The 6528-nt window shown below is 49.8% G+C and overlaps 1 non-coding gene across 1 annotated transcript; it reads left to right on the forward strand.

The window, feature by feature from the left end:
- Positions 1–3123: 3123 nt before the first annotated feature.
- LOC115029826 lies at positions 3124–3288 on the forward strand. Its single transcript, XR_003835383.1, has one exon. It is a non-coding gene; the product is annotated as a U1 spliceosomal RNA (small nuclear RNA).
- Positions 3289–6528: the final 3240 nt, after the last annotated feature.

The following is a 6528-nucleotide window of genomic DNA, read 5'->3' on the forward strand; positions in this document are numbered from 1 at the left end:
AACTGGGACTGACCTGATCTAATCCATTGTCTCCTCCAGGTGAGGACACCTAATGAATATGGGAGGGGCCTAAAATTTAGGACTCCCTGGAGACTGCCAGGATGATGTCAGGCTGCTCAGAAAACCCACTCTACCCCTGCCTGCCAAGGAGAGGCTGTAAGGCAGGGTGGCAGCTTTGCTTTTAATCCCATTCTAAAGCCCAGGAAACAGAGAATGGGAGGCCCTGCTCTGCTGAGCTGGGGGTGATGCCTGAGCCCAGCTCTGCCTGCTCTCAAAGACCTTACTCTGAGCTCACTGCCCGGCGTGGAGGAGACTGAAGAGAGAGTGCCTTCTCTGGTGCATGATAAGAAGCTCAGAGAATGGGGGTGGGATGCAAAGACAAGGACACTTAAGGACCCTCCTGGCTGCTGGTAACACAGAGACAAAGCTGTTAGCGAGAAGGCAAACAGGAATCAAAACCCAGGGACCCAGCTTGGCTGAAAACCAGGAGACTCTGCCCTCCAGAGGATACCAAGCCGGGTCCAAAGACAACTCAGGGCCGAGGCTGGCCTGGGGTGGGTGGAGCCGGAGGATTGTCAGGGACCGCAGGGCTTGGTGTTAGGCAGCAAGGCGAATATTAGAAAGTTTAGAGGCTACTGAGGATGAACTCAGCCCTTAGTGGCAGCTCATAGCTTCATTTCCCATTTCTCTAGGAAACGGAAACAATGCACTTTTCTCCTTGAGATTTAAATTACTAAAGAAAAACATAGTGCTAGCCTGGCCTTGTTTAGACTCATTAAGGGAAAAGCTACCTCTCACCGCATCCCCCCCAGTCAAAAAAAAAAAAAAAAAATGGAACCTACCTACCTCTACCCCGTGTAGAAAGACAACTTTGACTGTTCCCCTTGCCTGCTCCCACAACAGTGCCTCCTCCCTTAACCTTAACCTTAACCTTAACCTTAACCTTAACCTTAACCTTAACCTTAACCTTAACCTTAACCTTAACCTGAATCCAGCTGGACCTGTCAATCACCTGACCCAGGGACGACGTCAGGAAAGCTGATTTGTGGGAAGATGGGAAGAGTAACTATCCCTTTAATGAGATAATGTATTTATCCTTCCCCAAAGCCCCTCCCTCAGTGCAGCCATTTACTGAGTCCTGGCCCAAAGGGGTAAGAACTCAGAAAAGGTCAACGTTTTCTTTCCCTTCTGTTTCTTTTTCTTTTTTAATTTTTTAAATTTTACTTATTGTATGAGCGTTTTGCTACATATACATCTGCAGGCCAGAAGAGGGCGTCTGATCTCATTACAGATGGCTGTGAGCCACCATGTGGTTGCTGGGAATTGAGCTCAGGACCTCTGGAAGAGCAGTCAGTGCTCTTAACCACCAGGCCATCTCGCCAGCCCCTGTTTCTTTTCCTTTCAGATACTGACCACAAGGCCAAGTGTGCATTCCCTGACACTCTGGACTTTCTCCTCTTCTGAAATCCCACTTCCTCGGCCGCCCCTTCCACCACACAGCTGCTTGCTGACCCCCCTTGCTGAACCTGCCTGCTTTCTTAGACCCTGAGCCGATAGGCGGCTTCCTCTCTTCCTCTTGCCCAGCTCTGTCCTCCTGGCAGCGTCCAGGAGCCTCTTCTTGTCTGTCCTGCTGCTTTCCATTCAAATTCTAATAAAATGGTCTTTGAGTAGATTTCTAAATTCTTCTATTTATGATCCTGAGAACGCAAAGGAAAATCCCCACTTCTCCAGTAACATGAGCCTGCCCTGGCCCTGGCGGCACTTTCAGTCCCCCACCTGCTGGAGGGCTTGGTCTGAGCCAAGATGGAGCCCACTAACACCCAGCTGGAAACAGCCCTCCTTGCTACTCCTCCCTTCTCTGCAGGAGGATGCTGGGGTGACACCCACAGCCCTGGGGGACATTTTTCTGGCTTCCTCTCTGGGCTGAGGGTATATGATGGTTCTCACATTTGTAATCCTTTTAAAGATTTGTTTAATGATTTTATGCCAGTGTTTGTTGGTTGGTTTATTAGTGCTGTGTGTACCAGTGTTCAGCCTGCATGTATTCATATGTGTCATTTGTGTCCCTGGTCCCTGTAAAAGTCAGATAGGGGCATTAAATCTCTTGGAACTGGAATCACAATCATGAGGTGCTGTGTGGGTGCTGGGAACAGAACCCAGGTACCCTGCAAGGGCAGCAAGTGCTCTAACCACTGAGCCATGTCTCCAGTACCCATCTTTAATTTTTTAATTAATTTATTTATTTATTCATTTTGTGGGAGTGTGGGTGGGTGGGTGGGTGCCACAGAATGCATGTAGTGGCTAGAGGATAGCTTGCAGGACTGGTTCTCTTCATCCGTTATGGATTCCAGAGGTCAGATTCAGTCAGGCTTGGTGGCAAGAGCTTTTACCTGCTTTTATCTCTGGCTCTTTAGGATGTCTCTGTCTGTCTCTGTGTCTCTCCATGTCTCTGTCTCTGTTTCTCTCTGTCTCTGTCTGTCTGTCTTTCTGTCTCTCTAAATACACACACACACACGCACATGCACGCAGGCACACACATGCACGCGCACACACACACATACATAAAAACAAACTAAAATCTTTTCAAAGGTATTATGTTGTAATGTTACAGTCCACCTGCCTTCCACACTCAAAGGTAAGGTCAGGCATCCTCAGGTGTGTCCTGGTAGCCACTGGTAGCCCCAGCACTGGAGCACCCAAGATGGTGCCTGTAGCGATTGTCAGCACAGCATCCTTACCACTGATACTGTACTGCTTATCTTTTTAATTTATGACCAAATACTGACGTAAAACACTTCAGTAAAAAGAGCTTTCTTTTGGCTCATGGTTTGAGTGAATGCAGTCACCATGGTGGGGAGGGTTGCAGCAGGGGAGTGAGGCTGCTCCCTCAGCTCTGGGCAGATCAGGAAGACAGCAGAGACGAATGTGGGTGCTCAGTTGGCTTATTGCTTTGTCTCTTTTTTTTTCAATTAGGGACACATCCCATGAGATTGTGAGGCCCACACCCAGTATAGACCTTCCCTACTGAGCTATCCCCCCAGGAAACATGCCCACAGACACTCTTGGGGATGTGTCTCCTGGGTGATTCCACCCGATCAAGTTGGCAATTAAGATTAACTACTGATACTTACCTGGCAGGGGAGATACCATGATCACGAAGGTGGTTTTCCCAGGGCGAGGCTCACCCATTGCACTTTGGGGTGTGTTGACCCCTGCGATTTCCCCAAATGCGGGAAACTCGACTGCATAATTTGTGGTAGTGGGGGACTGCGTTCGCGCTCTCCCCTGTAAAAAAAAAAAAAAAGATTAACTACTGCCATCGTCCTTATCACTACCATCACCACCATCACTGTGACTATCACCATGACATCACCATCACCACCATCACTGTGACCATCACCATGACATCACCATCACCACCATCACCATGACATCACCATCACCACCATCACTGTGACCATCACCATGACATCACCATCAACACCATGACCATCTCCATGACATCACCATCACCATCAACACCATGACCATCTCCATGACATCACCATCACCTTCAACACCATCACAACCATCACCATCACCACCATCACCACCAACACATGACCATCACCACCACATTACCATCACCTTCACCACCATCATCACCATCACAGCTATCACCATTAGCATCAACATTACCCACCCCTACTGACATCATTATCATTACCACCACCATCATCATCACCGTCATCATCACCATCACCACCTACACCACCACTATCATAGTCTCCATTATCATCGTCACTACAGTCATCTGTGATTGACACCTGACTTTGGCCTGTATCGATTTATTTAATCTTCACACACTGTGAAATAGGAGCCACCAGCCCCGGTTCACAACTGAGAACACTGCAGCACAAGAATGGCAAGGCTGCTAGCTGGGAAGTAATGCTATAAGTATATGACCTGAAGCTGCCTGGCTCTGTCAAGATAGACTTAAAAGGGGGAGCTTGTAGCACATAGTCAGCAGACACTTTGCTGTCCCCTCCTGCCACTCCAGGACACTGAGGTGACCTGTGTCCCCACTGCTGGGAGGTAAGAGGGTGAGGGTGTCAGCACACTGTTCATCCAGAGGTGACAGGACCCAGACAGACCAGCACAACATTTGGGATGATTTTCAAAAGACAAACCAAGGAAGTTCAGTGTCCCTGGGGGGCAGAGCTCTTTCTTTCCTGCTTTAGATGCTAGAGCAAACCTCAGCTGGAGTCTGGGGTGGGGTGCAGACAGGCTGGGGGTCTTCTGGAAGCTGGGAGTCCACAGAAAAGAAGGGCTGAGAGACCCTTGCCAAATGAACAAGAAGTGCATGGCCACATCCTGCCAGGCTCCATGGGCCTCACTAGAGGAGCATAATGCTGTCCTTCAGCCTGTGTCTAAGAAACAGGGATTGGAGATCATTAACGACGCCTGTTAAAAGCCAGTGGACTCCACCAGCACACAAGCACGTGTCAGCGAGCAGGAAACCAAAAGCACGTTTCCTAGGCAGGACACAGCCTCCCTCCATAGCCTCCCTTCATAGCCTTCCTCCGTAACCTTCCTCCGGTCACATTCCCCCACAGCAAATGGGGAAGGGACGCTGACTCCAGTCCACCAGCTCCCCCACCTCCTAATCCAGCACAGACCCCTGTCACTCATCTCTATGCACCCGCACACCCACCCAGAGCTGGCTCCACAAGCCACACCTGAGTCCTTCTCTGTCTTCCTAGTTGGCTTGGAATTAGGGCCCTCCAAGCCTTACCTGGGTGGAGCCTTGAGGAGCAAAGCAAAAGAAAGCAGCCCGTGGGGCGAAGTAAGGCCTCCTCTCCTGACTAATGCCCTTCAGAAAGGCCCACAGGTGGTGAAGCAGACCCCATAAGGACAAGCAGACTGCCCAGGCAGGGGTGCCACTGGGTGGGGTAGGGAACTATCACGGGCTGAGGCCAGGAAGAAACTTAAACCCTTGACAAAGCCCAGCCCCCAAATCCAAGAGATCCTTTGCCAAAGTAGAGGATCTGCCTGAGATGAAGCCCCGGCCCACTGGCTTCTGCCAGAGCTCCCAAGGCCGTGCACTGCATGCATCTTGTTCTCACTCCTGACCTTTGACCCTTGACTTTTATTTCAATCCCTATTACCCTGTAGTAGGTGTCTAACCCAAAGATGCAGCCACAGCTCATATCCAAAGTCAGGACAGACTTTCCGTAGCCAAAGGCAGGTAGCCCCACTGAGAGCACTGTGTGTGTCTGCACTGACCACTGGCCCCAGGAAGCTAAGGCTAAGAGTGTGGACATCACAAGCCTTGCTCTCTCGGATCACATTCCAGGGAAAACGGAGGCAGACGATGCAGAGACAACTGACAAGACACTGGCAGAGATGGAGAGTTCCTACCTTTTTCCTGAACCATGGTGCACATCAAACATGGAAATCGTAATCTAGAAAATGACAAGGACAGACATTGTGGGCTGTAAGCTCAGAGGACTGGACATTCCTGACAGTAAAGATGGTGGACAACACAGGAACGTAGTGTTCTACAAAGTTAAGGATCACCGTGGCAGAACCCAGGGAATCGGTATGGGGAATTGATGTCAGACACAATCCCCAAAGCACAAAATCCATGCACATGAAGGTGCAAAACAGACAGTGTGCAAAACACACATTTCCAGGAAATCCAATAACCACTGCTGGGTCCAGCAATCGCAGTATCAGGCAACAGGGACAGGGACGGGGTGGGGCATGGGTGGGGGGACACCTTTAGGACAATGTAGCCCACTAAGCCTTGGGCCTTCCCAAAGAGTCTGGGTGTTACATTTTGTTTCTTGTTTTTCTTTTGTTTATGGTGCTTGGGGTGGAACACAGGGTTCATGGCAGGCATACACACTACACAGGAGCACTGGGGACAAGCTGGAGCAAAAAGCTGAGCACACACGCACACGGACACACACGCATGCACGCCCACCTGGACAGGGTCTCTGCTCCCTTGAGACAGTCACATGAGGAGTCTGAGGCCAGCCAGTGTTGAGTATCACCTGGCCTCCTGCCCTACTTGGAGCAAAGGGGACACAGACTGTGAGATGGGAAGTAGCTTTCTTTCTTTTTATTTATTTATTTATTTATTATATGTAAGTACACTGTAGCTGTCTTCAGACACTCCAGAAGATGGCATCAGATTTCGTTACAAATGGTTGTGAGCCACCATGTGGTTGCTGGGATTTGAACTCAGGACCTTTGGAAGAGCAGTCGGCGCTCTTAACCACTGAGCCATCTCTCCAGCCCCCGGGAAGTAGCTTTCTATGTCACTCCTGTTGTCCAGCTCTCCTAGGGACTCCAAACTCCTCCTCCTCACTAAGCCAAGATGCCTGGAGACCAGGCTGCTCTGAGGAACTCAGAAAGCCCACATAGCTTCATTACCAAAGAGAAAACTTAATGAAAAGTAAAGAAAAATGCAGAATACACCCAGTCGATGATATTCCTTCAGATGCGGGGAGGGCTGCTTGGGGGGTTTTAAATCTTTGAGGT

The sequence above is a fragment of the Mus caroli genome, chromosome 17 (assembly GCF_900094665.2).
Source record: "Mus caroli chromosome 17, CAROLI_EIJ_v1.1, whole genome shotgun sequence".
Lineage (NCBI taxonomy): Eukaryota > Metazoa > Chordata > Mammalia > Rodentia > Muridae > Mus > Mus caroli.